Raw genomic sequence first — 22,695 nt, 5'->3', positions numbered from 1 at the left:
GTCCAGTATGTATAACAGCAGGGGCTGTGGGTGTAACAATGGTATTGATGTCCTCATCATTAGCCAAGTCTAGATACTCAACCATCATATAGTCTTCCATGATTGCTAACACTCACCGCGCACACATGAGCAAAACGTTTCAACCGGACACATGGAAAGATAGGGGCTTGTAGTTTCGCCTCCCAACGTATTCTCCTCAAGGCTGATGTCAACAATAATAACTCATGATATATATATATTCAACTAGACATATGTGCCTAGATCTTTCCTCACAACGTGATGCTTGCCAAAGGAGAAAAATAAAAAGGAATAGAGGGAAAACTTTGACTCTTTGCATAAAAGTAAATACATAAAAGTAAAAGATATGGCCTTTGCAGAGGGAAGAAGAGGTTGCCTTGTTCTTATTTTTGGTATGATCAACCCCTTAATGCAAAAGAACGTCGCTTTGCATTGCCCCTTGTGATAGCGACCTTTATTATGTAGTCTGCCGCTTTTATTCTTCACCATCACAAGTTCGTGCAACGCTCAATTTTCTCTTACACTAAATGATCTCACACTTCTAGAAGCAATTTTTATTGCCTTTTTGCATCGACGACAACTTACTTGATGGATCTTTCTCAATCCCTAGGTAGGTATGGTGGACTGTTGAAAATAAGATTTGGGTTTAAGGGTTTTTGGATGCACAAGTAGTATCTCTACTTAGTCTACTTAGTGCGGAATTTTTGGCTAGCAAAGGTAGGGGCAAGCACCACATGTTAAAGGATCTATGACAATATGACTTCTATGTGAATATAAACAAACATGAACCATTAGGTTGTCTTCCTTGTCCAACGTCCACAATTTTGGTATAAAATATTTTGATGAGGGCTCACAATCACAAAAGATTTCTAGGATAGTATATTTATATGTGAATCTTCTCTTCCCTTATTAATTCTTTCATGAGTTGCATCATTGACTAATGTTATGTTTGTCAATCTCTAATAAAATTTTCTACTTATACTTTTCCTTATGTGGTGTCATCACCTACCATAGGATTAGCATATGATCTTTTTCATGTATTTCCTTTCTTTTTATTTGCAACATAAAAACAAAGAAAGCAAAAACTCAAACTAAACTTTATTATATATCTCGCACACGATTACAATAGATGACTAAGAAAATTCTTGAAAAGAAAGGATCGAACTAAACTTTTATTCATCTAAAGCAAAAGATCGAACTAAAATAAGTAAAGGCAAAGGATACTGGGGATGATACGGTACCGGGGCACCTCCCCCAAGCTTGGCGGAAGCCAAGGGGAGTGCCCATGTCGGGTGGTAGGTGCGACATATGCCAACGGGTGGCTTATCATTGTGGGAGCCAGTAAAACATCGCCAGTGCCTGGAAACGGGATGAGGCGAAGACATGCACGCCGGCGAATCTTACCCAGCTTCGGGTCTCTCCGTGGAGGTAACACCCCTACTGCTGCTCTGCGGGGTCTCGGCATGATCACTAGATGAACAAGTAGCTACACGATGCTCCTTGAGCTGTTTGGCGAGAGGAGGAAGAAGGGCTCTGCTTGCTCTCTTCTCCTCCCTACGTGGTGTCTAAAACTAGCAGGGATCCATCCCTTGCATGGGTGTCCCGGGGGGTTTATATAGGCCTACCCCCCGGGGGTACAATGGTAATCCGGCTGGGCGTGGGGCCCAGCCATCTGTGTCTTCGCTCTCTGGCTTCTGCGCCGGCTGCTGGGGCCCGCCCGCTGGTGGGTCCCGCTGGCTACCAGCTCCTTGGTCGACAGGCAGGCCCCACTGTTCAAGGCCTTGTCGGTGGCTGGTTACTGTTGCTCAATCTTGGTGACGAGGGCTTTGCCGAGGTAAGAGTGGCTACAGTGCTGTCGTCCGGTAGGTGACCACTGTAGCCTCACCGCATCTTGTCTCCTTAACGGGGCGTCTCCTTCGAGGGGGTGGCAAGCCGGCTAGAGAGAGCCAGCTCCATCTTGGGCCGACTGGGGGAGGCCAGGCCACCTTCGGGTGTCTCTCTGCCAGAACGGGCCCACCGCCCGTGGGCCGTACTGGTAGCCCGTCGTGGATGACATCAGGGTCAACGTGGCAACAGTGCTGCGCCGGAAGGGTCATGGCCACCCGTACGGCGCACTGTGCCAGGCGCGCTCCGGGATTCGGGGGTGGCAGGCTTCACTGTAGCCATGCCCCGTCACATCGCCGTTATGTGGATGCAAACTTCGAGGGTATGGTCTTGACCGCTTTATGGGAGCCGGCTCCTTGGAGTCGGCCTTCTCGCGGCCGGCTCCTCGGAGCCGGCCCTCCCGCGGCTTTCTTCATGAGGGCTGAAGTCGGGCCGCCTTCCAATAGCCGGCCTGGGAGACAGCCAGCCAGGGGAAGGCGGCCCCATGTCTTGGATTCTTGAGAGCCGGATCGGCTCGTAATTTTTTTAGAAAGGCCAGGGGGAGCCGGCTAGGCTACCCGTGGTCACTTACTCCGACAGTAGTCCCCGAAGCTGAGCGAGCTTCGAGGTTGATAAAGGGACGAGAAGCTTGGTCAGCTTCCTATCCTGAGGAGCCGGCTTTGCTTGTGCGCGCCGTCTTCGGAAAAAGCTCCGTTTCTCGTAGGCGGGAACGCGGGCCACGTGGCGAGGAAATCCTGCCAACGCACGCGCGCGATGGGACACCGCCGCAGGCCCGGGCCCGCCACTCGCAGGCCTCGGTCCGAGTGCGGATCTTCCGCGGCCCACATGGACCGCTCGCCTTCCCGCTGCGGTTTTATTCTGCCATCAAGGCACAATAATCGCGGGACGTGGGGGAGTGGGCGCAGTTGATCCCCACGTTCCCCCACGCCGCGCCTCCTCGGCTCCGCCGCACGGTCTATAAGTAGGAGGAGGAGGGGGAGCGGCAGAGGCTCACGCGCTCTCCCTCACTCCACCCCTTCTCGCCCTCCTTCTTCTTCTCTTCCCCGCAGCAGCTCTTTGCCGCGCCGTTCCGCCGTCGCTTCGTTCCGCCGCCGCATCGTCTTGCTTCTCGCCGCGCTGCCCCATGGCGCTGTGAAGCTCGTGGGATGGCTCCAACGTCCATGAGGACCACGTCGAGTTCCTCCGCCAGACGCGACGCCTGCCCGGCGAGAACTTCGTTCGGGTTCGTCTAGCGCCGGAGAAGGAGATTTCGCCGGTACCGGAGGAGGGCCAGCGGGTGATCTTCCACTCGCACTGCCTGCGCGGCTTCGGCCTTCCGGCGAGCGGGTTCCTCCGAGCCTTCCTCGAATTCTACAACCTCCAGCCGCATCACCTCACGCCCAACACGGTGATGCTGCTGTCAGCCTTTGTCACGCTGTGCGAAGGCTTCCTTGGGGTCCTCCCCACGCTCGAGCTCTGGGCGGAATTCTTCTAGAGCAAACTCGGCACCGTCGTCGCGGGCGTGCGTGCCCCCTACAGAGCCTATATTGCCATGAGGCGGTCGGGCGAGAACAACCCGTTCCCGCCCATCCCGCTGATCCAGTCAGTGAAGCTCTGGCAGAAGTCATACTTTTACGTGAAGAATGTCGCGCAGCAAGGCGAGTACGTCAACCTGCCGGCTTATGAAGCCGGCCCGCCGGCTGGGAGGCGACCTTCGTGGAGCTACCCGGCTAGGTCGTTGTCTCAGGCCGGGAACGCAGCCGTCTCCCGGCTTCGGGTGATGATCCAGTCGGAGGGCCTGACCGGAGCCGACTTGGTGGCCGCCTTCGTGGAGCGCCGGGTTCTTCCCCTCCAAAGCCGGCCTCACATGGTTTGTCAGATGAGCGGCCGCTTCGACCCAAGCCGGCTGAGCACCAGGGAGATGCCTCATGCGGAGGTCTCCTACATGGTGAACTATATCTCCAACTGCAAGCTCGCCGAGGACTGGCGGTACGGCAAGGGGCCGTACTCTCGCGCCAACCCTCTGCCCGTCGTAAGTTCTTTTTGGTAGCCGGCCTCATGATAGCCGGCCTCTGATCAGTCGGTTTGCCCCTAGCAGAACCCTCTCCTTCCGCCGACGACCAGGGCCGCAGGGGTAGAGTGCCAGCTCGTCCCTGACCACGCGGTGGACGACGCCGACGACCCGGACTTGGGAGCGGCCGCCATGGAAGACGCCATCGTGGGGGAAAGCGACGAGGTCGGAGACGCGGGGCTCACGGCCGGCTTCGAGGACTGGCCGCATGATGCCAAGGTCGAAGTCGCCCCGCGCCGCCAGCCGGCGCCTGATCATCAAGGCGCGAGCTCGTCCGCCGCGCCGGCTGCTGGCGGCGGCGCCCAGAAGCGCCGGGCCGTGTCGATCCTCTTCGGCAGCCGATCGAAGAAGTCCAAGGCTTCCACAGCGGTGAACAAGCGAGATGAGGCGGCCGCGAAGGCGGCCGCTTCCGCAAGGCGGTGAAGCAGCTGCAGGCGATCTCAGCGTAAGTCGTCGAATGCTTGGATACATATTTTTTGTTGTTCTTCTTTTCGATTCAAAACTCTTCTAAACCTTTCTTTGCTCGCCGGACAGGGCGCCGCTTTCCCTTGAGCGGGGTCCGGGCGGCTCCGTAGTCGGGCCGACTGGAGGGTCTTCAGGCTCCCGCCGCGTGGATCCCTGCACCGACCTCAGGGAGGCCACGGAGCGGAACGCACGAGAGGCGCGGGAGGAGCGGGAGGCGGCGGAGTGAAGGGCCGCTCAGGCGACGAAGGAGCAGGCCGATGCAGCAGCCAGGGCCCGGGCGGAGGCGGCAGCTGCGGAGACGGAGGCGGAGGCTTCGCACAACCAGCCTCCGCCGCTAGACATTCCCCTCCGCACCGTGGCCCCCAACATTCCTGTGCCTCTGCTGGAGGAGGTCGACCAAGAACCGCCGGTGATGGAGCGGAGGGAGGACTCCGTGATCTTCGTGGAGAGGGCGCCGCCGGCAGCATCAACCGGAGCAGGCCAAGGCGGCTAGTCGGCTGCGGCGCCAGAGCAGCCAGCTGGGGGTGAATCGGAAGCAGGAGCCGGCCTCGAGGTGCAGCCGGCAATGCGCCAGCGCGCAGGGGGAGGCACCGCTGCGCCGGAGCCGCACCGAGCTACGGGTGCCAGCCAGACGGCGGAGGCCTTGGAGGCGGCCCGCACCGGCACATCCGAGTGGACTCCCAGCGGTGGGACGGGCGAGCTGAATGTGGCGGCCCAAGAGGTTCGGAACCGGCTTCAGGCCCAAGCCGCCTCGCTGCAGCAATACAGCCAGGAGTTCCTTGCGACGTGGGCCGTCATCCGGGTGAGTCTTCTATCTTTGGTTGCTTTGTTCTCTTGATTTCTTCCGTGGGGGCGCGTCAGCGCACCCACTGGGTGTAGTCCCCGAGATTCGGGCCGACTGCTGAGCAGTCGGGTCGGATCTTCCTTGGCGACTACCTTATTCTCGCCTCCTGTCTAATCTTCCAGGAGTATCATAACCTCCGCGCTGCCGCCTTCAACTCCCAGGCTCAGGAGCTGGGTCACAGAACCGAAGACCTGATCAGCAGCCGGAGTACATACTTGGTTTCGTTCATCTCCTGTGGGGGCGCGTCAGTGCACCCACTGGGTGTAGTCCCCAAGATTCGGGCCGACTGCTGCGCAGTCGCGTCGGATCTTTCCTGACGACTACACCTTACTGGTTTTTCTTTTGTCTTTCGTGCTCGCAGAAACCAATGCCGACTTAAGGGGGCAGCTCAGCGAGGCGCAGGCCGCCCTTCATGCCAAGGAAACCGAGTACGACGCCTTGGTCCTGGAGCGTGACCGCCTGGCCAAGAAGCTGGCTGACCAGGAGGAGAGCCACAAGGCGGCTCTGAAGAAGGCGCAGGATAACGAAGCCGCCCTGAAGGCCGAGTTCGAGACTGAAGCGGCGGGCTGGGCCGAGACCAGGAAAGCGCTGAATGAAGGCTTCAGCCGTATTGAGGATTTGATCGACGGTAAGCCGCCTTCCTTGCTCCTTGCCTGCCCCTTGCCGCCTGACTTGTGTTCTGACTTGAGCTGCTTTTTATTCTCTGTGCATACTACTTTCCTGGCTACTCCGTCTTCGCCGCCCAAACCGTCGAGGCCCATCGCGAAGCGCGCCGACAGGCAGGGGCTGAAGTCGTGCCGGACGCGAGTCGGTCGCTCGAAGAGCAACTCTTGGCGGTCCAAGCACGGCTGCAGCCGGCTCATCGTATGCTCCGCCGCCTCTAGCGCGCTGGAGCGCAGGTGTTGGCCGCCCTCTGGCCAAGCGAGACGATTCCCCGCACCCCGAGTCGGACTGCCGACTGGCTGGAGGTTGCGGTTGGCCGCTTTGAGGCCTGGAAGGCGTCGGCGGCCCGGCTTGGAGCTGGGCAGGCACTGGAGTTCGTCCGAGCTTGGTATCCGGGGCTGAACCTGGACCAGCTGCGCACCTGGCAGCTGGAGGCCGACGAAGAGCTAGCGGAGGTGCGGCCGGCTATCGCTCAGTGCGCATCGACAATCGCCGAGTGTACTGACATCAGCGTCTTTGCTCCCGAGATTAATGATGACGGCGTTGCCCAGCCGGAGGAGTGGTTCGGGCTGGACCCGGCGGCGGGTGAAGACTCGGCAGAAGAGATCGCCTCCAGCGACGAAGGCGAAGACGACGAAGGAGAGGAAAGCGAAGATGTCGAGCCGGCCGGTGGAACAGCCAGCCAGCCAGCCTCAGCCTGACCGTGCCTCCAGCAACGAGGCGCGCGCAAGCGCGCCTTCTACGGGAGGCGGTGATCATGCCGAGGTTCGCCCGCCGGCCACTCCTCCAGCCGGCACTGCCGTCTCCACCAACCTGCCCGGCTCGTCAGTCGCTCCGCCGGCTTAATCTGTCGTCCTTGTTTTTTCCTGCTTGTTGCCTTCTGAACAATTTTATTAAGCTTCCGTAGTTCCACCCACTGGGGGTGTATCCAAACTATGTTGAATGCTGGCCTTTTGAAGGTCTTTTATGTAAATATTATCGTGTGCATGTTTGGTTTCCATTCACGTATGCCTTTTATCCTTAGGTTGTTTCCTTTGCCGCCTTCCCCTTCTGGGAAGGCAAGTACTCGAGCTTTCTTATATTGGAGCGAGGTGAATGGAAGCCGGCCGGCCGGCTACTCTGGTAGCCGGTCGGCGATGGGAGAAAAACCGGCTTTTGTTATATTGGTCCGTTAGTCCCTAGCCATTTTTCGTGTGGGCACCCGTTCCTGCCCTTAACTCTTGCCAGCCGGACAGCCGGTTCTTTGAACTGCGACTTTTGGCAAGAGAAGGCTTGGGAGCTGGCACACTACTTGTCTGACTACGGGTAGGACTTCTAATATAACTCCCGGCGGCCAGTCCCCGGGCCGACTAGTCGAACCCGGTGCCGGACGGAAAAAGTGAATGCAATGACAAGGCCATAAGCATGATACTTTTCATTTATAGATAGAAGATGGCAGTCCCCGAGCTCTCCTCGGCGGTCCTATTGTCTCGTACTTAGTACAAAAGTTAGCGTGATACATACTGCATTTCAGCTGTAAAACCTTCGGAGGAGGTTGGCGTTCCATGGTCGTTCCGACTCCTTGCCGGAGTCGTCTCTCTTTCGTGCCTTCGGCTTCTGCGCGTCGATCAGGTAGTAGGAGTCGTTGCCTAAGGCTCTGCTGATGACGAAGGGGCCCTCCCAAGGGGCCGAGAGCTTGTGCTGGCCGGCTGTTTGCTGGATCAGCCGGAGCACAAGATCGCCCTCTTGGAAGGATCATGGTTTGACCTTCCGGCTGTGGTAGCGGCGCAGGCCCTGCTGATAGATGGCGGACCGGCTCAGGGCTAACAGCCGGCTTTCTTCCAGCAGGTCGACGCCGTCTTATCGTGCTTCCTTGGCCTCCGCTTCCGTGTACATGGTTACTCGAGGCGAGTCGAACTCGATGTCAGTTGGGATGACCGCCTCGGCACCATACACGAGGAAGAAAGGGGTGAAGCCGGTTGACTTGTTTGGTGTAGTGCGCAGACTCCAGAGGACAGCCGGCAGCTCATCGAGCCAACAGCCGGCTGAACGCTCCAGTGGTACGATCAGTCGGGGCTTGATGCCGGGAAGGATGAGGCCGTTGGCTCGCTCGACCTGGCCGTTTGACTGCGGGTGGGCGACGGATGCTAGATCCAACCGGATGCCTTGCGTCGCGCAGAAACGTGCCAAGGCTCCCTTGGCGAAATTTGTGCCATTGTCGGTGATGATGCTGTGTGGCACGTTGTACCGAGTTGTTATATCTGCGATAAATGTGATGGCAGTCGGCCCATTCAGCTTCTTGATCAACTTTGCTTCAATCCATTTGGTGAATTTGTCCACGGCGACAAGCAGATGTGTCATGCCGCCGCGTGCCGTCTTGAATGGGCCCACCATGTCCAGTCCCCAAACGACGAAGGGCCAAGTGAGGGGAATGGTCTTGAGTGCTGAAGCCGGCATGTGTTGCTTGGAGCTGAAGAGTTGGCATGCTTTGCAATGTTTAACTAACTCCTTGGCATCATCCAAAGCAGTCGGCCAAAAGAAACCATGGCAGAAGGCTTTGGCGACGAGTGATCTTGAGGCCGCATGGTGGCCGCATTCTCCTTGGTGGATGTCTCTGAGGATTGCAATGCCCTTCTCTTGCTCGACGCATCGCTAGAGAACTCCAGTGACACTGCGCTTGATGAGCTCTCTGTTGACAATTGTGTATGCTCCGGCTCGGCGTTGGACTTGTCTTGCCTCTACTTCGTCAGCCGGCAGATCCTAGTTTATTAGGAAGTTGAGGATGGATTGAGCCCATGACGGAGCTGCGACTTCTTCTATTGCCAAAACGGCTACTGCGACCAGGGCGGGCGGGCTGGGCGGTGAAATGCTGGAGTCGGCCGCCGCCTGTTGTGTTGGTGTAGTCTCCGGGCCGACTACCGCAGTCCCCGAGCCGGGTGAGGCAGTCCCCGGGTCGGGCGTAACTACAGAAGTCCCCGAGCCACCTGCTGATACCCCCTGGCCGACTATCGAAGTCCCCGGGCCACCTGCTTGGTTCTTCGAGCCGGACCCGGCCGCGTCAGGGTCAGGCGGCACGAAGATGGAATCGGACTCTGGAGACGGCTTGATAGACGGCTTGAGGAGGCGTTGTAGAGAGACGCCGGTTGGTATTGCTTGCCGGGTGGAGCCTATTCGAGCCAGAGCATCAACTGGCTCATTGTCGGCTCGCGGTACATGGAGGAACTCGCATCCTTCAAAATACCCACTGATCTGCTGAATGAGGAAGCGGTAGCTTGCCATATTTGCGTCCTTGGTGTCCCAGTCGCCGGATGATTGCTGGACCACCATGTCCGAGTCGCCATAACATAGGATCCGGCGGATGCCGAGCTCTTTGGCAAGCCGGAGCCCGTGTATGAGCGCCTCGTACTTGGCTACATTGTTGGAGGTGGCAAAGTGGATTTGCAGTGTGTATCTGAGCTTGTCGCCTTTGGGAGAGGTGAGGACGATGCCGGCTCCCAAGCCGGTGCGCATCTTGGACCCATCAAAGTGCATGCGCTAATGAGTGGAGTCGGGAGCCGGCGGCAGGTACTGGGTCTCGGCCCAGTCGACGAGGAAATCGGCCAATGCTTGGGATTTGATGGCGGTGCGAGGCTGGTAGAAGATCGCGTAAGGGGCCAGCTCGATGGCCCATTTCGCCACCCGGCCGGATGCATCCCGGCTGCTTATGATCTCGGCAGCGACGTACATGCCATAGCACATCTTCTGGTAGTGCGGGTAGTTCTGCTTCGAGGTAGACAGCACCTCGCTCAAATAGTATACCGGCCTCTGGACCGGCTGGGCTCAGCCTTCTTCTGGGCGTTGGACTACGATGACGGTGCTGACCACCCGGCTGGTTGTGGCAATGTAGAGGAGCATGGGCTCTTTCTCAGTCGGCGCCGCCAGGACTGGCGGTGTGGCCAGCATCTTCTTTAGCTCGTGGAAAGCTTGGTCAGCTTGGTCATTCCACTCGAAGTGAGTGGTCTTCTTCATGAGGCGGTAGAGGGGGGGAGCTTTCTCTCTGAGCCGGCTGATGAAGCGGTTTTGGGAGGCCAAGCACCCGGTGAACTTCTGGATGTCTCGAAGCTTGGTGGGAATCGCCATTCTCTCAATGGCCTTGATCTTTACTGGGTTGCATTCGATGCCGCGTTCGAAGACCAGGAAGCCTAGGAGCTGGCCGGCTGGTACTCCGAACACGCATTTCTCGGGGTTAAGCTTGATTTGGAACCAGCGTAGGTTCTCAAATGTTTCCTTGAGGTCTTCCAGCAAGGTGCCGCGCTTCTCCGTCTTCACCACAATGTCGTCTATGTAGACGTGGGCATTTCTGCCGAGTTGCTTGAGGAGGCACTTCTGCATGCAACGCTGAAAAGTGGCACCGGCATTTCTCAAGCCGAATGTCATAGTCAGGTAGCAGAAGGCTCCGAATGGCGTGATGAAGGCGGTCTTCAGGCGGTCTGCCGGATCTAACTTTATCTGGCGATACCCTGAGTAAGCATCCAAGAAACTCAACAGCTCGCATCCGGCCGTGGAGTCTATCACTTGGTCAATCCTTGGCAGGGCAAAGGGATCTTTGGGGCAGGCCTTGTTGAGGCTCGTGTAGTCTATACACATGCGCCACTTGCTGTTCTTCTTTAGCATGAGGACTGGGTTGGCGAGCCACTCTGGAAAGAAAACTTCCATAATGAAGCCGGCTGCCAGAAGCCGGGCTATCTCCTCTCCCACAATCCTGCGTTTCTCCTCCGACAGTCGGCGGAGGGGTTGTTTGACTGGCTTTGCGTCTTCTCGGACGTGTAGTTTGTGCTCGGTGAATTCCTTCGGAACGCCCGGCATGTCCTTGGGGGACCATGCAAAGATGTCCCGATTCTCATGGAGGAAATCGGCGAGCTCGCCTTCCTATTTGCTTTTTAGGTTTGCCCCGATGACGGCAAACCTCTCTGGGTGCTCGGGGTCAAGAGGTATCTTCTTCGTCTCCTTGGCTGGCTGGAAAGATCCTTGAGCATCATGCTCCTTGGGATCGGGGGACAAGGCCGACTGCTTGCCGGCTATGGCCACGACTCGGTCCAACATCTTCTTTTCTTCGGCAATCACAGGGGACTTGGCCAGCCGGCTGCTGGCTGCTGCGCACTCAGAGGACTTCTTGTAATCACGGGCTACGGTGATGACGCCTTTGGTGCTTGGTATCTTCATCTTGAGGTATGCATAGTGGGGAACTGCCATGAACTTGGCCAAGGCAGGTCGGCCAAGCAATGCATGGTAAGGGCTCTCCAGGTCCACCACTTCAAACCAGATCGCTTCCCGGTGGAAATGCTCCTTGTCCCCAAAAAGTACATCAATCTTGATCTTGCCAATGGGGGCGCAGGACAGGCCGGGTACGATGCCATGGAACACTGTCCGAGTAGGCATGAGTTGCTTTGTCTTGACGTTCAGCTTCTCCAGGGTGTCGCGGTACAAGATGTTGATGCTGCTCCCGCCGTCTATCAACACACGGGAGAAGGGGGCGGCGCGTCTGTCCGTTGCAAGGTTGCCATCCAGAACCAAAGCATAAGAGCCGAGAGATGGCATCACCTCTGGGTGGTTGGCCCAGCTCCAGCTGATAGGTTTTTCTGACCAGTGCATGTGCTCGGCGGGGTTGGCAGCAACCATGCTGACTTCCTGGTTCTCTCGGCGTTTGCTGCGCCGGTCTTCGGGCTGGCTTGTAAAGACGATATAGGCGGCATGCTCATCGGGAACTCATCATGCACGGCTCCGACTGCAGGCCGAGCGGCCAGCGGCGGCAGAACCGAAGGCGGCGGGCTGGCAGGCGGAGGCGGCGCGAGCCCTTCGCCTTTGGAGATTCGGGTGAGCCAATGGCACTTCCGGGTTGTGTGGTTGGACGGCTTCGCGCCGCTGTGGAACTTGCACGGGGCGTCGAGAGTTTGCTCGTAGGAGAAGGCCGGCTGCCAAGCTGGACTACCGCCATTGGGTTTCTTGGGCGCAGGCCGCCCTTCGGGCGGCACGTCTTCGACTATGGCCACCTGTCGACTGGCGGGAGGTGGCGCGGGGCCCTTGCGCTTGTGGTCGTTCGAGTGTGGGCGTCGGCCGGAATCCCCAGCCGGCGTCTGGGGTGCCGGGTTGAGTACTTTTCCGGACGCGTCTACCCGGAGCTCGGTCTTCATTGAGGAGTCGGCGGTGGTGTACTTGTCCGCTATGTCCAGAAGCTCGTCGAGGGTAGTCGGCTCGTCGCAGAGAAGCTTGTGCTTGAGGAGGGTGCCTTCTCGGCACCCGGCTGTGAAGTATTCTATGGCTTGCACCTCGTGCACCCCTTCACAAGAGTTGCGGAGCTCGGCCCAACGCATGAGGTAGTCGCGAGTTGACTCGGCGGGGCCTTGTACGCACAAGGAGAGCTGTCTGGGCTTGTGAGCCCGCTTGTAGGTGCTGGTGAAGTTGCGGATGAAAGCTTCTGTGAAATCTAGCCAACTGTTGATGTTGTGTGGTTTGAGGCTGTTGAGCCAGGTCCGCACCGTGCCTTGTAGCATGAGGGGCACGTACTTCACGGCAACGCGCCGGTTGCCGTTGGCTATGCTAACCGCCGTGGAGTAGTCGATCAACCAATCTTCCTGCTTCACGGAGCCGTTGTACTTGGGCGTGTCTCTTGGGAGCGAGAACCCTTTGGGGAAGGGCTCGTTGCGGATGCGGGGGCCGAAGCAAGGCGGACCGACAACATCTTCTTGTTCCAGCGCCAGGGATCGCGCCAGGCGGTCGATCCAATGGCGTGCGTCATTTTCGCCAACTCCTTCGCGGCGACCTAGTCGGCCGCTGAGAGTCGGATGTGCCATAGGCGGAGGGGTGGGATATCTCTCTCCACGGGGCCGAGGCGGAGGCGGGTTGCCCCGCCACTCCACGGCCCGAGGGTAGCCTTCTGCGTCTCGTTTGATGGAGATCCGGGTTTGGCTTCGGCTGGCAACCGGCTCTTTCTCGCGCCGCGCGCGGTCTCTACCCGCAGTCGGCGTCTGGGACGTCGCGTCGTGATCTCGGCACGGGGGAGGGCTTTCCGCGTGGGCGTCGGCTTCGTGCCGCTGCGCGGCTGCATCGGTCAGCTGCTGGATGCGTCAGGTCATGTGGGGGAGTTCTTCGGCCCCCAGTCCGTCTAGCTCGTCTACGGCCGCCTGGGCGGCGCGCAGGTTCTCGAGTGGAGTGGCGTAGACTGGGCGGTCGACTCCTAACGTGTCGGCAACGACAGCGCCGCGCTGTCTGACAACGCCGACCCGGCTGGGCCCGCCTGGGGGCGGCGTGCCAAAGGCGGCGCGGTCGGCCTCGCGTCGGTGGGCCTTAGCGAGGCGTCTCATGGAAACCAACTTCCGGCCCTCCGCGAGGAGGGCGAGGCGGCGAGCCTCCAGTGCTTCAGCATCGGCGTCGGCCGGGAGTGGGATGGACAAGTCATGGACCGCCGCGTGCGGGGCGTCGTGGGCGCTCTCGTCAGCAGCGCCATCGTGGCCGATGAGCATCACCTCGGTGGTGACAGCGTCGCAGCCATCGGCTCGGGGAAGCGGGTCGTTGTAGATCGTGACGTTGGTGGGGAAGGTGTCGAATGAGGCCGTGTCGGAGTCGACAGGCATCGGATCGGTGGAGCCAACCGACTCCAAGTCCACAGCAGGCTCGCCGGAGACATGGAGCCGGCCGAGGAGGTTGACGAGGTGGTCGGTGCCCGCGTCGGAGGCGAGCTCGTCGGAGATCAGCGAGGCTGCTCGCTGCGCAGGCGTTGGTGATGCCTTGCAGCGCGTCGTGGCAAGCGCCATCGGGCATGCCAGTCTGGCTACGCTCGCGGGGGAGGAAGAGGGTTCCCGTCCAGAACAGGTCTCCGGACGACGGTGCACCTGGCCCCACGGTGGGCGCCAAATGTCGGGTGGTAGGTGCGACATATGCCAACGGGTGGCTTATCATTGTGGGAGCCAGTAAAACATCGCTGGTGCCTGGAAACGGGATGAGGCGAAGACATGCACGCCGGCGAATCTTACCCAGCTTCGGGGCTCTCCGTGGAGATAACACCCCTACTGCTGCTCTGCGGGGTCTCCGCATGATCACTAGATGAACAAGTAGCTACACGATGCTCCTTGAGCTGTTTGGTGAGAGGAGGAAGAAGGGCTCTGCTTGCTCTCTTCTCCTCCCTACGTGGTGTCTAAAACTAGCAGGGATCCATCCCTTGCATGGGTGTCCCGGGGGGTTTATATAGGCCTACCCCCCGGGGGTACAATGGTAATCCGGCTGGGCGTGGGGCCCAGCCATTTGTGTCTTCGCTCTCCGGCTTCTGCGCCGGCTGCTGGGGCCCGCCCGCTGGTGGGTCCCGCCGGCTACCGGCTCCTTGGTCGATAGGCAGGCCCCACTGTCTAGGGCCTTGTCGGTGGCTGGTTACTGTTGCTCAATCTTGGTGACGAGGGCTTTGCCGAGGTAAGCGTGGCTACAGTGCTGTCGTCCGGCAGGTGACCACTGTAGCCTCACCGCGTCTTGTCTCCTTAATGGGGCGTCTCCTTCGAGGGGGTGGCAAGTCGGCTGGAGAGAGCCGGCTCCGTCTTGGGCCGACTGGGGGAGGCCAGGCCGCCTTCGGGTGTCTCTCTGCTCGAAGGGGCCCACCGCCCGTGGGCCGTACTGGTAGCCCGTCGTGGATGACATCAGGGTCAACGTGGCAACAGTGCTGCGCCGGACGGGTCATGGCCACCCGTTCGGCGCACTGTGCCAGGCGCGCTCCGGGATTCGGGGGTGGCAGGCTTCACTATTGCCACGCCCTGTCACATTGCCGTTATGTGGATGCAGACTTCGAGGGTACGGTCTTGACCGCTTTATGGGAGCCGGCTCCTTGGAGTCGGCCTTCTCACAGCCGGCTCCTCGGAGCCGGCCCTCCCGCGGCTTTCTTCATGAGGGCTGAAGTCGGGCCGCCTTCCAATAGACGGCCTGGGAGACAGCCGGCCAGGGGAAGGCGGCCCCATGTCTTGGATTCTTGAGAGCCGGATCGGCTCGTAATTTTTTTAGAAAGGCCAGGGGGAGCCGGCTAGGCTACCTGTGGTCACTTACTCCGACAGCCCATACCCTATACTCAATTCTCTTTTAGTGATGAAGAAGGAGGTGGTGGTGATGATGTAGAGGGTTTGCCTTTCTTCCTTAGCTTGAGGGTGGAATTTTCCACCTTCAATTCACTGACCTCCTGCTCGAGCTCTAGTACCCTCTTACATAGGTCCTGCTTGCATTCCTGCAAAAGGCAAAAAGGTATAAACTGAACCTTAGGCCTCTTTGCTTTATTGGGGAGGATTGACTTCTTGATTTCCACATGCATGTCCCCAGGTTGAGGTAGCAGAGGTTCGTCTTCATCTGAGCTCGTCTCACGCTTCTCCCTAGGATAATAGTCTTCCTCTTACTTCGTGGTCCAGCCATAATGCTCCACATCCCCATAGGACTTGGAGTTTGTGATGGAATCAGCAGCATAGCTCTCACCCTCGGAGTCATGGGACGACATATTTGCAGATTTGACAAGAAAGAAGCAAGAAAAGAAAACAGAAGAGTTCTCTGTGAGACGGTGATCAACAGGTTCGAGGGGTATATAAAGATTTTTTATCTTGGGAAACAAGCAAGCTGTAGAAAAACGGAGTCGGGAAGGTACCCCAGGTGGGCACAACCCACCTGGGCGCGCCTGGCGCCCTGGTGTCTTGTGCCCACCAAGGTATGCTTCCTGGAAATTTCTTATTTTCCTATTTTTCTAAATATTCCAAAACTGACAAAAAATATTTTTGTGAATTTTTCAGAGTCCGTTTACTTACCGTATCACGTACCTCCTTATTTTCACGATTCCGGAGTGTTCCGGAAGGACTCTTTTATGTGTTCTTCTGGCGTCATAGTTTGGATAATATTACTTTTAACATTAACGGGTGTACCTGAGATATAATGTTTTATTCATTGCCCGTTAACAACCTTCGGGTTAGTACCTTTGTCATTATTTATTTTGATGGCTCCAGAACGATAAACCTCCTCGATGACATAGGGGCCTTCCCATTTCGAGAGGAGTTTTCCTGCAAAGAATCTGAAACGAGAGTTGTACAAAAGAACATATTCTCCTACTTTAAAATCACGCTTTTGGATTCTCTTTTCATGCCATCTTTTGACTTTTTTCTTTAAACGATTTGGCATTTTCATAAGCTTGGGTTCTCAATTCATCTAATGAGCTAATATCAAATAACCTCTTTTCACCGGCAAGTTTGAAATCATAGCTGAGTTCTTTGATTGCCTAATATGCTTTATGTTCTAATTTTCAAGAGGCAAATTACAATATTATCCATAAACCATTTTATAAGAAGACATACCCATAGGATTTTTATATGCTTCTCTATAAGCCCAAAGTGCATCATCTAATTTCTTAGACCAATTCTTCCTAGACCTATTGACAGTCCTTTGCATGATTAATTTTATTTCTCTATTGCTAAGTTCAACTTGACCACTAGACTAGGGATGATAAGGTGATGCAATTCTATGGTTACCATCATACTTGGCAAGCACTTTATGAAAAGCACCATGAATAAAGTGTGAACCACCATCAGTCATTAAGTATCTAGGGACTCCAAACCATGGGAAAGTAACTTCCTTAAGCATTTTAATAGAGGTGTTGTGATCAACACTACTGGTTGGAATAGCTTCTACCCATTGAGTAACATAATCAACAGCAACCAAAATATGTGTATACCCATTATTGGAAGGAAAAGGTCCCATGTAATCAAATCCCCAAACATCAAATGGTTCAACAACAAGTGAATAATTCATAGGCATTTCTTGACGCTTACCGATATTACCTATTGTTTGGCATTCATCACAAGATAAGACGAACTTACGGGCATCCTTGAAGAGAGTAGGCCAATAAAATCCAGATTGCAATACCTTGTGAGCAGTTCTGTCTCCAGCATGATGCCCTCCATAAACTTCATAGTAACACTTCCGTAGGATTTGTCCCTGCTCATGCTCAGGTACACAAGTCTAATAACACCATCTACTCCTTCTTTATAAATATGTGGGTCATCCTAAAAGTAGTGTCTTAAATCATAGAAGAATTTTTTCTTTTGTTGATATGTAAAACTAGGTGGTAAATATTTAACAACAATGTAATTAGAATAGTCAGCATACCATGGAGTGGTGTGAGTAAAATTTATTGCAGCTAACTGCTCATCAGGATAAGTATTATCAATAGGCAGTTGGTCATCAGACACATTTTCAAGCCTAGATAAGTTATCAGCTACGGGGTTCTCAACTCCTTTTCTATCAGTGATATGTAAATCAAATTCTTGTAGCAAGAGAACCCATCGAATAAGACTAGGTTTAGCATCTTTCTTTTCCATAAGATATTTAATAGCAGCATGATCGGTGTGAACAATTACTTTTGAAACAACAATGTAAGGTCTAAATTTATCACAAGCAAACACCACTGCTAAGAATTCTTTTTCAGTAGTAACATAATTCCATTGAGCACTGCCTAGAGTTTTACTAGCATAATGAATAACATTCAGCTTCTTATCAACTCTTTGTCATGGAACAACACCAACAACATAATCACTAGCATCACACATAATTTCAAAAGGCAAGTTCCAATCAGGTGGTTGAACAATAGGTGCAGAAATTAAGGCTTTCTTGAGTGTTTCAAAGGCTTCTATACAATCATCATCAAAAACAAAAGGAATGTCCTTTTGCAAAAGATTCGTAAGAGGCCTAGAAATTTTAGAGAAGTCTCTGATAAATCTCCTATAGAAACCAGCATGACCTAGGAAACTACAAATACGTTTGATATCTTTACAACATAGCATTTTCTCAATTGTATCAACCTTAGCTTTGTCCACTTCAATACCTCTTTCAAAAAATTTATGACCCAAGACAATGCCTTCATTAACCATAAAGTGGCAATTTTCCCCTGTCAAGACAAGATTTGTTTGTTCACATCTCTACAAAACTCGATCAAGATTGCTCAAATCAAAAGAATTCCCATAAACAGAGAAATCATCCATGAAAACCTCAACAATCTTTTCACAAAAGTTAGAGAATATAGCAGTCATGCATCTTTGAAAGGTAGCAGGTGCATTGCATAAACCAAAATGCATACATCTATAAGCATAAGTTCCAAAGGTACAAGTAAAAGTGGTCTTTTCTTGATCAGGTTGAGAAACAGGTATTTGTGAAAAACAGAATATCCATCAAGGAAGCAAAAATGTGTGTGCTTAGATAATCTTTCTAGCATTTGATCGATAAAAGGCAGAGGGTAATGATCTTTTCTAGTTGCTTTGTTTAATTTTCTAAAATCAATTACCATTCTATAAACTATAACAGTTCTTTGTGGAATAAGTTCATTCTTATCATTAGGAACAACAGTAATACCTCCCTTTTGAGGGACACAGTGAACATGACTTACCCGTCTACTATCAGCTATAGGATAGATTATAGCTGCTTCCAAAAGTTTTAATATTTCCATTCTTACCACTTCTTTCATCTTAGGATTTAACCGACGTTGGTGATCAACAACGGGTTTAGCATCAGGTTCCATATTAATTTTGTGCTGACATAGAGTGGGACTAATGCCCTTTAAATCATCAAGAGTATATCCAATAGCAGGTCGGTGCTTCCTTAGAACTTCCAATAATCTTTCTTCTTCATGTTCTGAAAGGTTAGCACTAATAATAACAGGATATATCTTCTTTTCATCAAGATAAGCAAATTTCAAAGTGTCTGGCAATTGTTTTAATTCAAACACAGGATCACCTTTAGGTGGATGAGGACCTCCTAGAGTTTCAATAGGCAAATTGTGTTTAAGAAGAGGACGTTGTTCAAAGAAAATCTTATCTATTTCATTTCATTGATGCATATGTAAATCATTTTCATGTTCTAGCAAATATTGTTCTAGTGGATCAGTAGGAGGCACAACAATAGAAGCAAGACCAATTAATTCATCTTTACTAGGCAATTCTTTTTCATGAAGTTTTCTACTAAACTTTGAAAAATTAAACCCATGAGACTCATCACCGAAACTAACACCGACAATTTCTTTCTCACATTCTATTTTAGCATTAATGGTGTTCAAGAAAGGTCTACCAAAGATAATGGGACAGAAGTCATCTTGTGGGGAACCAAGAACAAGAAAGTCAGTAGGGTATTTTATTATCCCACACAAGAATTGAACATCTCTAACAATCCCAATTGGTGATATAGTGTCTCTATTAGCAAGTTTGATAGTAACATCTATGTCTTCTATCTCTGCGGGTGCAATGTCATTCATAATTTCTTGATATAAGGAATAAGGAATAGCACTCACGCTAGAACCTATGTCACATAAACCATGATAACAGTGATCTCCTATTGTAACTGAGACAACGGGTGAGGGAGTCCTGGATTAGGGGGTGTTCGGGTAGCCGGACTATACCTTCAAACGGACTCCTGGACTATGAAGATACAAGATTGAAGACTTCGTCCCGTGTCCGGATGGGACTTTTCTTGGCATGGAAGGAAAGCTTGGCGATGCGGATATTCAAGATCTCCTACCATTGTAACCGACTTTATGTAACCCTAACCCTATCCGGTGTCTATATAAACCGGAGGGTTGTAGTCCATAGGCAATCAACTCCATACACAACAATCATACCATAGGCTAGCTTCTAGGGTTTAGCCTCCTTGATCTCGTGGTAGATCTACTCTTGTACTACCCGTATCATCAATATTAATCAAGCAGGATGTAGGGTTTTACCTCCATCAAGAGGGCCCGAACCTGGGTAAAACATCATGTTCCCTGCCTCCTGTTACCATCTGGCCTAGACGCACAGTTCGGGACCCCCTACCCGAGATCTGCCGGTTTTGACACCAACATTGGTGCTTTCATTGAGAGTTCCTCTGTGTCGTCGCCTTTAGGCCTGATGGCTCCTTTGATCATCAACAACGATACGGTCCAGGGTGAGACTTTTCTCCTCGGACAGATCTTCGTCTTCGGCGGCTTCGCTCTGCGGGCCAATTCGCTCGGCCACCTTGAGCAGATCGAAAGCACGCCCCTGGCCATCAGGTCAGGTTTGGAAGCCTAAACTACGCGGCTGACATCCACGGGGACTTGATCTTCAACGAATTCGAGCCATAGCCAAGTGCGCCGCACTGTCTCGATGGGCATGATGTGGCCCTACCGCCGAACAGCGCCTTGGAGGCCGCACACGCATCGGTTTCGACCATTGATTCGGAGCCTACTGCGCCGATCGAGGATCAGCGGTTGGACGCTGCCTCAGGGGCTGCGATCTCAGAGGCGATCGAGCCGAACTCCAGCCCCGCACTCCGCATGGCCCGTGACTCCGAGAAGACGGCTTCCTCTCCGAACTCCGAGCCCCCCGCGCCCCTGCCGATCGAATCCGATTGGGTGCCGATAATGGAGTTCACCGCCATGGACATCTTTCAGCATTCGCCTTTTGGTGACATCCTGAATTCTCTTAAGTCTCTCTCTTTATCAGGAGAACCCTGGCCGGACTACGGTCAGCGAGGGTGGGATACGGACGATGAGGAAATTCAAAGCCCACCCACCACCCACTTTGTAGCCACTGTCGACGATCTAACCGACATGCTTGACTTCAGCTCCGAAGACATCGACGGCATGGACGACGATGTAGGAGACGAACAGGAACCATCACCTGTAGGGCGCTGGAAGGCCACCTCGTCATATGACATATATATGGTGGACACTCCAAAAGATGGAGATGGCGATGGAACAGTGGGGGATGACGCCCCCAAGAAACAGCCAAAGCGCCAGCGTCAGCGGCGCCGCTCTAAATCCCGCCAAAGAAAAAACGGTGATTCCGGCACGGGAGATAATACTACCCCGGATAGCGCCGAAGAACACCCACCTCAGCAAGACTCGGCACAGGAAGATGGATAAGCCAGCCCTCATGAGAGAGCGGTAGACCGAGAGGTCGAGGATGATAACTATACGCCTCCCTCCGAAGACGAGGCAAGACTCGATGATGACGAATTCGTCATACCATCAGACCCCGCCGAACAAGAGAGTTTTAAACACAGGCTTTTAGCCACGGCAAGCAGCCTCAAGAAAAAGCAGCAACAGCTTAGAGCTACCCAAGATTTGCTAGCTGACAGATGGACTGAAGTCCTTGCGGCCGAAGAGTATGAACTCGAACGCCCCTCCAAGAGTTACCCGAAGCGCAGGCCGCTACCCCGATCAGAGGAGGAAGCACCTACATCACCAGCGCATGACATGGCAGACCGGCCACCTCGCGGCCGCGACAGAGAGGCCTCTCGGCCCTCCACCCAAGCCATGCCCCGACACCGCTCAACTAAGGCACGGGAAAATGCGCCCGACCTACGAGATATACTGGAGGATAAGGCAAGACAAACAAGATCGATCTACGAATCGCGCAGGCGCCCTACGGCATGTGACAATGATCTTCACGGATACAACAAATCCGGCCGGGCCGAACACAACAGACATAGTTCTTCCGAGATGCGTCGTAATATAGCCCAGTACAGAGGCGCCGCACACCCGCTATGCTTCACGAATGAAGTAATGGATCATAAAATCCCAGAGGGTTTCAAACCCGTAAACATCAAATCATACGATGGCACAACAGACCCGGCGTTATGGATCGAGGATTATCTCCTTCACATCCACATGTCACGCGGCGATGATCTACACGCCATCAAATACCTCCCGCTCAAACTTAAAGGACTGGCCCGGCATTGGCTTAACAGCTTGGCAGCAGACTCAATCGGTTCTTGGGAGGACCTGGAAGCCGCATTCCTCGACAACTTCCAGGGCACTTACGTGAGACCGCCAAATGCCGACGACTTAACCCACATAATTCAGCAGCCAGAAGAATCGGCCAGACAATTCTGGACACGGTTCCTAACAAAGAAAAACCAGATAGTCGACTGTCCGGACGCAGAGGCCCTAGAAGCCTTCAAGCATAACATCCGAGACGAGTGGCTTGCCCGACACCTGGGACAGGAAAAGCCGAAATCCATGGCAGCCCTCACGACACTCATGACCCTCTTTTGCGCGGGAGAAGACAGCTGGCTAGCTCGCAGTAACAACTTGTCATAGAACCCTGGTAATTCGGATACCAAGGACAAAAGTGGCAAGACACGTCGGAATAAGCAAAAAACGCCGCATTAACAGCGACAGCAATGAAGACACGGCAGTCAATGCCGGATTCAAAGGCTATAAATCCGGTCAGTGGAAAAAGGCATTCAAAAAGAATACTTAGGGCCCGTCCAGTTTGGACCGAATACTCGATCGCTTGTCCCAGATACATGGCACCCCCGAAAGGCCAGCCAATCACACTAACAGGGATTGTTGGGTATTCAAGCAGGCAGGCAAGTTAAGGGCCGAAAACAGAGACAAGGGGTTGCACAGTGACGACGAGGAGCCCAAGCCGCCGAACAACAATGGATAGAAGGGCTTTCCCCCACAAGTGCGGACGGTGAACATGATATACGCAACCCACATTCCCAAGCGGGAGCGGAAGCATGCGCTACGGGACGTATACGCGATAGAGCCAGTCGCCCCAAAGTTCAACCCATGGTCCTCCTGCCCGATCACTTTTGATCGAAGGGACCATCCCACTAGCATCCGTCATGGCGGCTTCGCCGCATTGGTTATCGACCCAATCATCGACGGATTTCATCTCACAAGAGTCCTCATGGACGGCGGCAGTAGCCTGAACCTGCTTTATCAGGATACAATGCGGAAAATGGGCATAGATCCCTCAAGGATTAAGCCCACAAGAACGACCTTTAAAGG

This window comes from Triticum urartu, chromosome 6 (assembly GCF_003073215.2).
Source record: "Triticum urartu cultivar G1812 chromosome 6, Tu2.1, whole genome shotgun sequence".
In the NCBI taxonomy this organism is placed as follows: domain Eukaryota; kingdom Viridiplantae; phylum Streptophyta; class Magnoliopsida; order Poales; family Poaceae; genus Triticum; species Triticum urartu.
Note: the sequence above shows the minus strand (reverse complement) of the source record.